Raw genomic sequence first — 15,293 nt, forward strand, 5'->3', positions numbered from 1 at the left:
GAGTTAAAAATGTTTATCTTTAAACTTAAGGAGTTCAGAAGTGCACCCTGCACATACTAGGAGGTTAATAGATGATTATTGGAATGAATTAAATGTGGGTATTTCGTAATGAAAATCATTTAGGGGTTAACCTAGGGAGAATTTGGGTTGAAAGTTTCTTGGATAACTTTAAGACTACACAGGTCTTTGTCACACCCCCTGGGTTGGACAAATTGTGCTTAAATTGCAAGCAAAACAGTAATTTATAGTAGCCCTCAAAACTGAAATGAACATAAACAAGCTTTCCTTACCTGTCCCATTTTTGCTATGCACAGAGAATTCAAAGAGTCTAAATTTATTGCAATTTAATCCTGATGGGGAAGAGGCACATTATTTTTATTTATAGCTGTGGGCTTCATTCTGCCCCATTCCTCCGCTCACTTTTTTTTTTTTTTTTTTTTTTAACCATAAATAATCCCCAGCTTCTTATCATACCACAGTTAGTTCTAAAGGGAAATCATTTGGCGATAAAGCCCGGGTTCTCTTATCATTGTGAAAGTTGCCAGTGTTGAAAAGTGGACCAGGCCATCCCAGAGCTTGCACGTTATCAGCTTCCCCTGTAGTGCTGGTTCTATCTCCATTCTCTCTCTGCCTGTCCCTATGAATGTCTCTCTTTCTGAACTGCAGGAGATGAAGTTGGGAGCTGGAGTTCAGGGCGCTTATTTTTCTGGGATAAGTTACAGTGAATGTGTCAGGTCACACAAATCCCCTTCTAGATCGTTGACTCTTGACTGCCCCCTTCCTCAATCTCACCTCGCTGTATCTCTGGATTATTGGGATAAGGGGGTGGAAGGATTAGGGTGGGGGGGAGGGGAGATATGAAAAACACTGTTCTGTTCATTTTACCCACTGGGAATTTTTTTTAAATGGGGGGGGGGGGAGGGAGAAACACGTTGTTTAACCCTTTAGTGATCCGGCCCGCTTGGCCAGGTCAGGAAGGCTAGCTGTCCATCCTCATCTTTAGGTACCGCCTTCTATCTGCAGGGGAGGCCAGAGTCTATTTGTGCTAGCGGGTCGCGGGGAGCGCGAGCAGACGTATTTTGCGATCTCCACCCGGTCCACTCCCTCCGCAAACCCATCAGTAGGATAGCCCCCGGGGGGTCCGAGCTTGCTGGGAGCCCCGGGAGTGAGACTCCTTTGAAGGTAGCAGCAGCGCTTCCTCCCTTTAGTGCCCCCCTCCCCTCTACTTCTCCATCCTCCTCCTTCGCCTGTCTCCCCGCCCCGCTCCTCCCCTCCGGTCCCTCCCCTCCCAGCTCCTGGAGCCCAAGTGAGTAGGAGCGAGCTCGGTGCCGGGCAGGCTCCAGCCACAGGGAGACCAGACAGACTGCGCTCTGCAGCGGAGCCGCAGGATCGTCTCCGGATCCAGGAAGCGCTCCGGCTGGCTGGCAGCGCAGACAGCCGGCAGGACTGGGCAGGGCAGGGCGGGGAGAGGAGGGGAGGGCAGAGCACAGGAGAAAACCGGAGGAGGGAAGAGGAGTGCGGCACGCAAGCCGGACGCCGCTTGGCCTCGGCCGCAGGCTGCTGCTGCTGCTGCTGCTGCGGCCGCCGTGCCGGTGACTGTCCACTGCCCGCTGGGGGAAGGTAGGTCTAGCTGTACTTCTTGATGCCGGGCGCCGGGGGAGAGTTGGCGTTGGGGGATGGGGTGCTCTCCGAAGAGCAAAGGGATTAGCAAACTTTGGGAAAGGACATGTCATCTTGCCAGTCTCAAAGTTTTGGGGTTTGAGGGAAATTGCCCTAAGCTGCTGGAGAGCTATAGGTGCTAAGATACCGACCAGGGGCGCGTGTGCCCTCGTGAAGAAAATTTCCCCACGCGGGAGGGAGGAAATTAGTTAGGGCAGTGGGGAAGTGGCCTGAAACCAAATTACCTCCTGCGGCTACATCATCTGCAGCTGCAGAAGAGAGAGAACGCGAACCCTCTCGAACCTATGTCCCTTTCCCCAGCCTGAACTCCTTTGAAGAGCGGATCTAGTCCGAGAAAGTTTAAGAACAAACTTATAATTCCTGCAGTTCTTGGAGAAAGGGGGTGCAGAGAAAGTCACGGGGCTAGGTGGTCACCGGGGTAAGAAATGAGGGTCCCTAAATGCAGCTGCCGAGGCTCACTCGGGTCCTTGACCCGCCAGGTCTGGAAAGCTTGGTTGGGCAGACGGCTCCAGAAGGAGCTAGGCTTCTCCACCGCGAAAGCCCTTGCTTGTTCTGGAAGGCTTTTGCGGTTGCTGGCGGGCTCTTAGCCGAGATTGCCCGAGATCTTCCGCTAGCCTGAGGCTGCTTTTCCTTTTTTCCTAAGTGCGGGGAAAGGCTAGGAAGAAACATGCACCAGCAGCCCGATTCCAGGGAAATCACCAGCAGGGTGCTCCTTTTCAAGCTGCCAGACGAACTGTTCCCATGCTCTTGGAGGATGCCAGTCGGCATCTCGAGCTCCCGATCCCCTTTCCGCCCGCCTCGTATTGTATTTGCTCATTGATTTCCAACAAGTAGAAGCGCCCAGAGAAATTATTTAATAACAAACAGTGCCTGCTACGGAGAGGACCGCAGACGTGCAGTCTCGAGCCAAGGGGAGGAAGTAGAGCGCATAGCAGGAGCTTCTGAAACAGGAGCCAGCCAGACTGTTGCCATTCCCTGGGAGCAGGAGGGAAATAAGGCAATGGGGAGCTGTCGAAATTTAGCAAGGATGTACCGGAGGGAGGTCAGAAACCCCAGCACAGATTGCGAACGCTGGAAATTCGGGGGGAAAAAACAGATTCAACAGGACTCATTTAGGCGGAGACAGACTTCTGCATCCTGGGGATCTCTCTACCCCTACAGAGATTCAGATCTCATTGTATGAAGAAGAAATGGATCTCGAAATAGATTAAACACGAATTAATCAGAACCAGTGAGTCACGGGTGGCACTTGAGAGATTAGGAGAGGGAGTAATTGTCTCGGAAAGAGCTATTATGTCTCAATAGCGCAGACTAATTTGTTACTTTTGCTTTGTTTACTAACAATACCTGACTTGGGCTAGAGTAGCCTGGCAGATTATTTATTTATTGCTGCTCTTTTCTCTTGATGGTTAACGGGACTGTGTAGAAAGTTATGTCCTGCTGTTCTTTCGCTCATTCATTTGACAAACGTTTGTTAGGCATTTTCACATTCTTTAAATTTTATTAAAAATGTGTATAAATGTCTATTTGAGTATGTTTCCCTTACATATGACAGACAAAACTATGGTCTCAGTCATTGACTAGGGTCTCCTACTGGTTGCCTTTGTGGGCGACAGGTGGTTTATGCCCTCAGAGTGGCAATAGTTATACCACGGGAGCAAGGACTATTATTATGCCTCCGAGATGCAGTATGCTATAATGGTTTAGGGCACTGGGCTCGCAAACCGTAAAATCTGGGTTCGGATTCCACTTTAGACATTTAAATAGTTGTGTGATTCTGGACAAGTCTAAGTTTCCTCGTCTGTGAAATGAGCAGACTGAGCTGATAATTAGGAAGATAACTTTAAGTGCTAAATCTTTGATCTCTGTTTTACAAATAGACACAATGACTTCCTATTACATATTTTGATCACTTACTTAGGCGCTATATTGTTCTCCAAGACCATGCATTGTGCAAAGGTGTCTGTCCTGAACTGATGACTTTCTTCATTGAAACTTTCATATACTGATGGAATCACAAACTGTCTAGACTGAGGCATAGTGCCTGACTGATCTGCTAACTCAGACGGTGGCTGAGGTGATGGAGGAGAGGTATAGAAATGGGCCAGATTTGACCTGAATTCTCACCTGTGAAAGATCTGAATGAAAGTGTGGGGAAAAAAAACAAAACAAAACAACAACAACAACAACCCCCCCCCAAAAAAAAAAACAAAACAAAACAAAACAAAAAAAAAAAAAAAAAACATTGCTCCTACTATCCCCTACCATGCTTGAAATACATTTCTTCAAGAAAGGATCCTAAGCAAAGTAATGAGTAATGACAATTATGAGAATCCTCTTTAAAAAAAGAAAAAAAAAAGATAATGGATGATAGCAAATAAACTTAGTAGAGGAAAAGAAAATACAAAAGAGGTCCAGGTTGATGATTTGCATTTGTTTTCTGTCAGAGCTGTATTCTGCATACTCTTGGCTCTTACAAATTAGGAACCATGCTTTCTCAAATAACTCACTGCAATCCACTTTCTGATGAGTCTGCTCTGAACTGTCATATCTCAGATAGATTTCTTCACTTTCAGTAGTTCTATCTTTTTTTGCATTCTGTCTTTTCTGCTTAAGTGGCTCATACTTGGAAATTCTCATTATCTCTTCATCTTTTGTTTTGAAACACTGGAGTTAGAATGGCTTCTTTCCAAACTCCCACATCCCCATACTTCTATTATGCCATCCCCCAGACTGGAGAATCCAATGATGGATTCAATGTTCTGTGTTTTCTAAAAGCCATTTACCATGTTCAATTTGATTCAACAATCGGTTATTAAGCAGCACCTCGGTGCAAAGCACTAGGCTGCCTTGCTTGGGGGCACTGTTGTTAACATCATTTTAAATTGTATGAAGTTGAAAGGCTTATTGGATGTAATATGATAGATTGCTTTTACAAGTACTCTGGCTTTGAATCTTTGGTTTAGGCTTCAAACTGGTCTAATTTCAAGCTCTCTAATGCTGTTTTGGGTCAATTCTGGCTTCCATCTTAGAGATGCACATTCCTAAGACCCTCTTCACCTTCTAGTTTCTACTTAGTACCCAGTTTTCCATATCTACTTAGTGCTGTTTAGAAGCTTAATAACCATTTCCAGGTCCAGAATTCATATGAAACTTGTTTGCTTCCTGCTAAAGATATTTGAGTTAACAAAAATCAGGGTGTTTTCCCTTTACTGATTCCAATCCCCCATCCCATTCTAGATAGAGCATTTGTCTGACTGGTTAAATAAATTTTGAATCCAGGCAGTAGTATGATTTTCAGGATATCATTTCTCTCTCCTGTAATAAAATAATGGAGGAAAAAAATTCTCCTGCATATTTGCTCCAAAAGAAATTTACTCCCTAGCTAAAACTTTGTGTATGCCAAGTTCTAGCCTGTGGTGATTTCTTCTTCTTTTATGGATAAGTTATAAACAAGAAATAAAGGTATGTAATAGAAGTGTTGACAGTACTTTATAGCATTCCAAGCAGGCTCACCTCTCTGCATGTAAATATTTGTAGAATCTTTATTATATAGGGAGTAATCTTGCAAAGAGAGGAACAGATATCTGTTTCATAAAGTCAGATAAAATTATTCAGTGCGCATGTGCATTCCTTACTCAAGAAATATTGGGAAACTAAATAATAGATTATGGATCTTTATTATGAAGCCATACCATTCCATTAGCAGTCAGACTAAATTCACCATGAGTTTTAAGTTGATCTATATGGTCATAGAAAGGAAGAAATATCATATACCATTGTCTTTGAAAGAAGCTTAGCAATAATTACATCATCAAAAGAAACAAAACCCTAGGTATATAACTAAATAGAGACTTTGAATGGGTGGCTCCTAGCACTGGAGGTATAGTATTTAAATAAAACACATCTTGGGAACACTGGTAACTCTTAACTAGTATCTGGGATTCGGTGTGATGGGAAAAGTTTAATAGTTGCCTTTTCTGGGGGAAGGAAACAAAAGAGGAAGGCATATGGAGAGATTTTTCTTTTCTTTTCTTTATCATTTTTTAAAGTCTAGGCACAAAGAAATAAATCAAGCCCTGATACATAGTATTTGTGTAGTATTTTGAGCTATAAATGATCACATTGAAAATATAATGGTTGTCCCTCAGCCACTTGAAACTTTCTCCAGAACGTTCTTATACAAAAATGGTAGTCATATGGAATTCTGTCTTTGTGGATCACAGGACTTGAGCTGAAAAGGACTTTATAAGACAATTTAATCAGGTCATTCATTTTGTAGAGGGGAAACTGAGACACAATGAGGTTAAGAGATGCCCAAGATAATACAGATAGTGAGTAGAAGAAATGACCTTGAAATACAGATCTTGAGATTTCAAAGTCACTTCCTTGTATATTCTACTCCTATTTCTAATGCACTTAATCCAATTCATTTGCAGCTTCAAGATTGAAGCCATCTAAGTCTTCTCTAGTGACATAGTATGTATTCATCCTGAAGACTTTTGGTATTCCAGCTATAGTAAGTTGATTAGGAGACTTCTCAGATCAGTTAAATAACATGAGAGGAAATGAGCCTTGTTTCCCATTTTGGCCATCTCTCTTCATGAAGGATAAGGACATTACCATGTGTTCTATTTTAGAGCAATTGTAAATTGATTTGGGATGATAACTGTTGCCATTGTGGAGCTAACAGTTTTGGGGGACTCACCTCTTTATGCTGGTCTCTAAAATAAAGTCTTCATTCAAGGCTGAGTTTTCAAAATCTTTCTTTGCCCATCTTTCATTTTTTTCTTTACAGTGGTCTCAAAATTAAAAACAAACAACAGCAACAATAGCAACAAAATCAAACTACTCTAGCCAATACTCAGAATCCTCCTTACCACATTTCATTTAGTCTGTTTCAAAGAGAATAAACCAAAAGAGTAATTCTTCCAATGGCTTCTTCTGATAATAATCTGGGTAGGGCAATAGGTCTTCCACTTATCCCCTAAACCTAGATTGTAATGAAAGAAAGCAAAGGGGAGATAATGAAGCATTAAACTAACTAGAAATATGTGGTCATGCCTGGTGATCTCTTTACAAAGTGTGAACAAGTTTCTCCTGGATTGAATTAGTAGGGGAGCTTGTTCATTGGCTGGGCAAAATATTGACTTTGCCCTTGGGTGGTCCTTTCAAGACAGTGGGACCAAAATAGAACAGGAATAGTTTGAGAGTGTTCAGTTTAAGGAAGTCCAGGCAGGAATCAGCAGCCAGAAAGAAAGTCAGTGGAGTAAATGACTTAAAAAATTGAGTCTGACTGGGAGGAGACAAGAGCAAGTACAGTGCCACTCTATGGGAGAAGACACTTGGATTCTTTTATAAAGCTCTGTGGTTTGATTGGTCATGAAGCATGAAGAGACAGGATTTCAATGAAAAAAATCCTGAATGGGTATCTTTGGGAATAAAATGGGATAATATGTCAAAGTTTCCCCAAAAAACATATGAAGATTTACAGAAAATTAAGACAACATGATTGCTCCCTTTTACATCTATGACATCCATAGAAAAAGTAAACTTGAAGGCAGAGGATGTTTCTGTCTCTGTATCTTAGGTGTTTGCCTAGCTCAGTGCTTGGCACAGAGTAGTGATGGATGAGTTTCTGACCTTGGCAATTCCTGTGTGTTTTGAAAAAGTGTTATGTAAGAAAAATTATTTATAAATAGGTATTTGAAAATTGGCAAGTGGTCTGCGGTCATTTGTCTCCTGTAGGGCAAGCAAGCAAACTTAGCTGAAGCAGCAAGGCACCCTGAGGGAAAGAACAGGAGACAGGATGAGCCAGGCAAGTCAAACCATGGATGCTATCATGACCACCTTCTCCCCTTAGACCCTGATGGAGACAATTTAGGATCCTGAATCTAAGAGTCTTGGGAATAATGGTCCTTCTGGCCCATTGACCTAAGCCATCGACCTAGGGCAAAAACATGGTGGAAAAGCTGCTAGTGAAAGTGCTATAGTCCCAGGTACTGAAGGCCCAGAAAAAGAGTTATTTCCAGTCCATGACACTGTCAAATGGTTCAGCATCAGAAGCTGAGAAAATTTTATCAGTTGAAAATAACTTTAAAAAACAAGCACTGACATCTGTTTTTGCCAAGGACCAAGAGACCTTTCCATCTCCAGGTGGTGAGTGGCACCTAGCATTGTGCTTTGTAAATAATAAGCACTTAATAAGTGATTGATTGATTCATTAGTTTGGGGAATCGTTTATTTTTTTTTTTCAGGTAAGGATCTGAAATTTCACATGTTACTAAGGAGTTTTTTTTTTTTTTTTAAACTGGGATAATTTCCTATGCCTGGAGGCTGTTGACCTGACCACATACTTGTATGCACAGCAGGTTACTTAAGGAGCTACTTTCCATTCTAAGATAGAAAAAGTCACTTTTTAAATTGCTTGAAAATTTTCAGAAGACGGTAATGACACATTTCAGGCAATTAAAATCAACCAGAGCAATTCTAGTGATCTATTCTCAGGTCTGTTACTCATTCAGATGGGTTCAGTAAATGTAAAGTTGGCAGAAAGCTGTCGTGATTACTGGTAGCTACTAAATCTGATATATTTTCTGAATGTTTGAGAATTCAGCTCAGTAAAATGTCTCTATGTAAGTTACTCTTTCAGAAGCCTCTGCCATCCGTTATCTTTTATGGCAAACTCAGTCCTTGAAATTCTATAAAAGTGTGAGGAATAAAGGTATTACCAATATGTGGAATGACTAGCATGATTGCATGGAGATGGAAATTTATTATGCACCTACTATGTGCCAGCTAGCAATTTACAGTTGTTATCTTATTTGATTCACACAATAGCCTAGAAAGTTAATGCTATTATTAACCCCATTATACAGTTGAAATTACTCAGGCAGGCAGAAATTGAGTGACTTTGCTCGGCTCACACAGCAAGTAAGTGTCTGAGGCTAGATTTTCAGATCTATCTCAAATCTGGGCCTACTGCTCTATCTGCTGCAACATCTAGTTGCCTGTCAGGGAAAAAAAGAATAGCAAAACTAATTCACGAAATAGTGAATATAGAGAGGGAAAATATGACATATGATAAGTAGGTGGGAGCCATATTTTGAAGGGCTTTTAATGCCAGATTGAGAATTTTGAATTTTATTCTGAAGTCAAGAGGATAAAGATATAGTTCTTAAGTTTATAGTCTTAGAGCTGGAAGAGGCCTTATAAGGTTGGATCAGATCAGAAGTGTCAAACATATAGCTGTGCTGTGACCCACCACTGTGGAATGTGGCTTGAATCTGATTAAAATGACATTGGAAAATATTTAACAAAATAAATATAAAGATACCACAAAACAAGGTTAACATCGCATTTTAAATCTAAGTCAATATATAGCCTATAGGGAGCCTTATGTATAATTTAATGAATCCTGTTTCTGTTTAAGTTCAACACTACTGGTAAGATGATCTTATATTTTATGAGTGAGAAAAATTAGACCTAGTGATAGTATTACATCCTTTTTCTTACCAGTATTACTAGCACTAGTATTTGGATATGTCTTTTGACTTCATATTTTATGGGTGAGAAAAATTAGACCTAGTGATAGTATTGCATCCTTTTTCTTACCAGTATTACTAGCACTAGTTTTTGGATATGTCTTTTGACTTCAAATTCAGCATACTTTCCTTTGCACTATGCTACTTTCTCTAGAAATAAGGATGCTCTATTTGGCAGCTCTGTTGAAGTTAGAATGAGGAATAGAGAGGAAGTAGCCAACTAACTAAGTTTTGAAGACGAAAGAATATGATACCTGTTTTGTCAATGATTACAAAATCATTGAGTCTTGTTGATCCCAAGGCAGTGAGTCCTTTTGTGTTCTCTTAATACCATTATAGTTCATGAACTACCACCAATTAGTTGCAGAGACCAACACAGCCACTGAGGCAGAGACAATTCAATTCATTCAGCCCATGGGCTCTTCCTATAGTTTATGAGCTTCCATCCTTACCACACATACCTTGAGATTTTTGTAAGACATCCACATTACCCATGAAATAACTCATGGAGTACATGGGTCCAAATAAAAAGAGCTTAATAAAAGACTTACAAGATAGACATGTTTACTGAAGAATCCTTAGGAAGAACTTGAAATTAGTATGTACTCTCCTGTTTCCCATTCCCCCTTCCAAGTCTAAGAGATCTCTACTAGATTTAAATTGGTATCTGTATTTAGCATGGCTTTTTTTAGGATCTCAGATTCCTACACTCTGAGATACTCTCTGGATCACATCAATCAAAAGTAAAAAGCAGGATGTAGATGGCAAGTGAGACCATTTTTGTAAGAAAAACTAAAGTGAAACCATTTTTTTTTATAAACCAAAGAAAGGCTGATTGGAAAAATAATGGCAGGGACCAAATGATATCTCCTAGAGAGATGGGAGAGAGTGGGGGAAGGACTTGTATAAGACCTCTTTGGTGTAGTAAAGAGGCAAAACCAAAAGTTTGTGATGTGAATAAGGTGTTATTTTTTGGGGACGGGTCTGCAGGAACTGGTAAGTAAGGGCTTTTTTTTTTTCCCTTCCAGTATTTGGATTATGGACTCTTTCTAAACTAACTAGTCCATGAACTATAATCATCTTCTTGGTCAGACAATCTGTAAGCATATGTCCATCATCTACTGTAGGCCAAACTGTAAGAGTTCAAGTAGGATAGTTAGTTAGCTAGTTAGCACAGTGGATAGAGTCAGAAAAACTTGAGTTCAAATCCAACCTCGATATATATTAGCTGTGTGACTCTGGGCAAGTCACTTAACCCTGTTTGCTTCAGTTTCCTGAGCTGGAAAATGAGCTGGAGAAGGAAATGACAAACCACTTAAATATCTTTGCAAAGAAAACCCCAGATGGGGTTACAAAGAGTTGATCATGACTGACACAACTAATTGATCATGAATTGGAGAGGAAGTGGGAGACAAGTGCTCTTAACTTCTTTATTGCCATATAGTATGCTATCCTGGAACCTGAGCTAGTACTTACTCAGGACTACTTTAGTTATTCTAGCCCTTGAGCTGGTTTATATTCTTGGCCAAAATAATATATATTGGCCTCAGAAACAAGAAAAATCAATTAGAGAGCTCATTAAGCAGTATATTTGCTTTCATTATAATGTTGGCATGTGGACAAAAGGTAATGGCATTCAATTTAAGCTTTTTTAATTTAAAATTTTTAAGTGAGTCCGGAGACTAAGTACATTTTTAATTCTTCATTTAACCTGTGATCATATTAGCATGACTGTTCCCATTCTTCATGAAGATCATGACTCAATAATACTTTATTATCCTGTGTAATTTTTTTATAGTCTTTCTTTATGGATTTTTAAATATATTAGAAAACCTTTCACCATTTTGTGTATAAACATAGGCTTATTATCTTATTATTAGTTATTATGTTTACTCATTTCAGTATAGGTTAACTATTACTTCTCACTTATACTATTTAACTATTTAGTTAGGAGTTGATGTGGCTACTCAAGGCTTAGAGTCTAGAAGTACTGAGTTCAAATCCTGCCTCCAGTTCTTATTAACTATATGAAATGGAACCAGTTAATTAACTTTCCCTAGTCTCAGTATCCTTATCTGAGGTATGGGAACAATAATTTCACCCAACTTCCAGAATTACTGCAATGATAAAATGAAGTAATATTTGTAAAACTCTTTGTAAACCTAAAGTGCTATATAAATGCTTACTATCATCATAATCATTCCTTCTCAATTTTTTTATAATTTCATATCAATTTTCATTGTCAAGTGATGATTGGTCATAATTGGCATCCTAATTCCACCTACCAAGTGCCTTTAGGAGCAATTATGTTTGGAGGACATATATTATTTATATTATGATATGAAGCTAGATAAACAACCTATTGAATTAGTTCTCAGTTTATGCTACAATTAGATGGGTTGCTGAGCTCTGCAATGACTAGCAGAAAGATATTGGTTTAGAATTCATTTGGGCATCTTTCTGTGAACACTAAGCTGCTCATTGCCATAGAATTCATCAACAGGATTCTCATGGCCATACCATGTGACTCATGAAACTATAATATTAGAAGGATTCAAATAACCAATGAGCCAAAAAGGCATTTTTAATAGGCAACAATGCATAAATTCATTTAGCTGATTTTCCCCAAACTATTCAAACTGTCCCTACTGAAAAGTTAGCTGATATTAATAAGATATATTTTAACAATAAAGTTCAATATGTACAAGGTGGCATGTTAGGTACTGGGTATATATACAAAGATATGCACAATGAAGATCTTTTTCTTAAGGCTTTTACCAACTAAGGGGGTTGGGATGAATATTAAGCAGAGCTAATTATCATGCAAAGAGAAAACTAGATAAGAAATCTAGTTGGTAAAATAAATTGTTGAGAGAAAAGTAACTTTCATTTTAGAAGAGGGAAGGGGAAACAATGTAAGCTACATGGACTTGAAAGATTTTGTCTGTCATGAAGGAAAGAACATCAATAGATGAAGATTGGAAAGAGAAAAGGAGAATCCAGTTTTATACAAAATATCGCACAGTAAAAAGAGACAAGAGCAATAGAGGGGGAAACAATCATTTTAGAATATATAACTAGAGCTCTGGAGAAAGAGGAATACTGTGATATTACACTGGATCGTCATTGGTAAGCAGTTTTGAGTACAGAACTGAATGTAATTTTCTAAGTGCCTTAAGATGTAGTTTTTTGTTTTTTTTTAATGGATATGGGAATATCTTGAAATACAGATAATGATAGGAAATAGTTACAGTAATTTTTTAAAATAAAAAAACTAAATTAGAAGCAGTAATATTGATGAGGATACAATTATGAGAAAAAGTATAAAAATAAAATTATTAACAGTTGGCAATTGTTAGGGTGCTGTAGTTGGATGAATTAAAAAAAGATCTCAAGGTTATGTCTTGAAGTATGGTGATAAGTTAGAGGAAGAAGCATGTCCAGAAGCAGTGGGGGAGGAGGTGAGATAATGAGATCAGGTTTGAACATGTTGAATTTGTGGGTCATAGAATGGAATAGTACAATAGGCATGTCAAAATATAAAACTCCTCTCTGGAGAGAACTTATAGTTAGATTTAAAGATTTGAAAGTTATTTTTACATAGGTGATAATTGGTGCCATGATAGTAGATGTCCAAAAGAAATGGACTTTAAAATAGAACTTTGGCTCACACTCACATTTCCAGGTTTGAAGGAAATATGGGAAACTCACAAACAAAAGAGAGAAGAAAAAAATGTTAGATAAGAAGTGAGCCATTCAATTCAATTTGACAAGCATAAATGAACTATGTAATATGTTCCAGGCTCTGTGCTTCTTGCTAGGCGATAGATACAAACATAAAAATGAAACAGTGCTTACTACTCTCAAGAAGTTCACATTCTATTGGGGAATACCACATGACATTTTTAGCTTCAGGAAATGTCTACCAGTCCAATTTAGCTTGAACATTCAATGGTGAAAGCAAGGTTGGAAAAGTAGGTGTTATGAAAAATTGTGGAAAGACTTAATAGCCAGATTGTTAAGAGGTTACATTTTATCCTACGGGCAACAAAATTGTCAAAGGCTTTTAGAAAGGGGTGAAGTAATCAGACCTATGCCTGACAAAGATTATTTTAAACATGCAAAAAATGCATTGAAGATGGGAAAGAGATGAGAGGCAAACACAGGTCAGGCGATTATTCTAAAAGTATTTATTTCTATCTTTGATATCTCTGAAATATAATAGATGAATAACTTGATATAAACCTTTGTTAGGTATACTCCAGCCCTGGCCAGTAGACTGTGTTTCCTCTATTTTAAGCTATAGTTCAAAAAATACAAAGCTCATTCTTAAATGTACTCTCTTAAGAAGTTATTCAGTTTACAAAATATTTTTCCCTTTCTCCATACATTATTTTCAGTAGGTGGTAGAGAAAAACACAATTTCTGGCTCCTAAGGTCTTCTATTTCATGATTGAAAATAACAGTCTTTGGGAATATTGTCTAGGATTTTTTCTCCTAGTAGAATGTATGCCTGTTTGAATTCTCAGAAATAAATATGATAAAACCATTAGGACAATTTTGAGGACCACATTTGTTTATCTTGGATAAATTCTTTGGGAGAACAGCAGACTGCTTTATTCTTATAGTTGGATCAACAAAAAGCTGTCCCACTATTTTAAAAAATAATATTTTTCCCCAATTACATGTGAAAACAATTTTTAACATCCACTTTTTAGAAAAATTGAGTTCTAAATAATCTTTCCTAAATAGCTTAATCTATGTATATGCAATCATATTTCCATATTAGTCAAATTGTGCAAGAAAATCCACCAACCCTCCCATAAAACCAACCCTCCCCCAAACAAGAAACTCCAAGAAAAAGATAAAGATTGTTTAAAATAGTAGGTTTTGATCAGACTCCATCTGTTCTTTCTTTGTAGATGGATAACATTTTTCATCATGATTCTTTTGGACTTGTCTTGATTCATTGCATTGCTGAAAATAGTTGTCATTAGCTATTGCACAGTATTATATACAATATTCTTCTTTTGCTCAGTTCATTTAGTATCAGTTCATGTAAGTATTTCCAGGTTTTTCTGAAACCATTTTGCTTATCATTCTTATAGCTCAGTAGTTTTCCATTACAGTCATATACCACCTCTTGTTTTGCCATTCTGCAGTTGATAGACATTCCCTCAATTTCTGGTTCTTTGCCACCACAAAAAAGAATCACTATAAATGTTTTAATACAAATAAGTTTTTTCCCCTTTTAAAAAAAATATCTTTGGTTTACAAACCTGGTAGTGGCTTTGCTGGACCAAAAATGTATGCCCAGTTTGATTGCTTTTTGGACTTGGAGATTGCTATCTGGAATGGCTGAATCGTGGTTGAATCAGTTCACAACTCCACCAATAATGCATTTGTGTCTCAATTTTCCCATATCCTTCCTAACATATATCATTTTCTTTTTTGGTCATACTACCTAATCTGATTTGTATAGGGTAGTACCTCAGAGTTGTTTTAATTTGCATTTCTCTAATCAATAATGATTTAGAGTATTTTTTTTTCATATGACTAGAGTTAGCTTTGAATTCTTCATCTGAAAGCTTTGATCATTTATTAGTTAATATATCAGAATATTTTGTATTTTTATAAATTTGATTCAATTCTCTATATGTTTGAGAAATGAGACCTTTATCAGAGATATTTGCTGTGAAATTCCCTCCCCCCAATTTTTTTTGTTTCCCTTCTAGTCTTTGTTTCATTGATTTTGTTTTTATTCAAAAGCTTTAAAATTTAATATAATAAAATTATCTATTTTGCATTTTGTAATGCTCTTTATCTCTTATTAATCATAAATTCTTCTCTTGTGCATAGGTCTGAGAAATAAAGTATTCCATGTTCTTCTTATTTGTTTATGGCTTCACCATTTATGTTTAAATAATGCACCCATTTTTTACCTCATCTTGATCTAAGATATTGGTCTGTTGGAATACATGGGAGAGCTGTTGGAATATACAGGGAGCCACTTGACAGTGGCTACTGGAGATCCAACCCAGAAGGGATCTCCTCTTGTGAGAGGATGAT

The 15,293-nt window shown here is 38.3% G+C and overlaps 1 protein-coding gene across 1 annotated transcript in view; it reads left to right on the forward strand.

Moving 5' to 3' along the window:
* The first annotated feature begins 1,490 nt into the window (after nucleotides 1-1,490).
* CNTN3 (contactin 3) overlaps nucleotides 1,491-15,293 on the forward strand; it is a 429,201-nt gene continuing 415,398 nt past the window's right edge. Inside the window, 1 exon segment of the mRNA XM_074284089.1 lies at nucleotides 1,491-1,620. The gene's annotated coding sequence lies outside the window, so the exon portion shown is untranslated.

The sequence above is a fragment of the Sminthopsis crassicaudata genome, chromosome 1 (genome assembly GCF_048593235.1).
Source record: "Sminthopsis crassicaudata isolate SCR6 chromosome 1, ASM4859323v1, whole genome shotgun sequence".
Taxonomy (NCBI): Eukaryota; Metazoa; Chordata; class Mammalia; order Dasyuromorphia; family Dasyuridae; genus Sminthopsis; species Sminthopsis crassicaudata.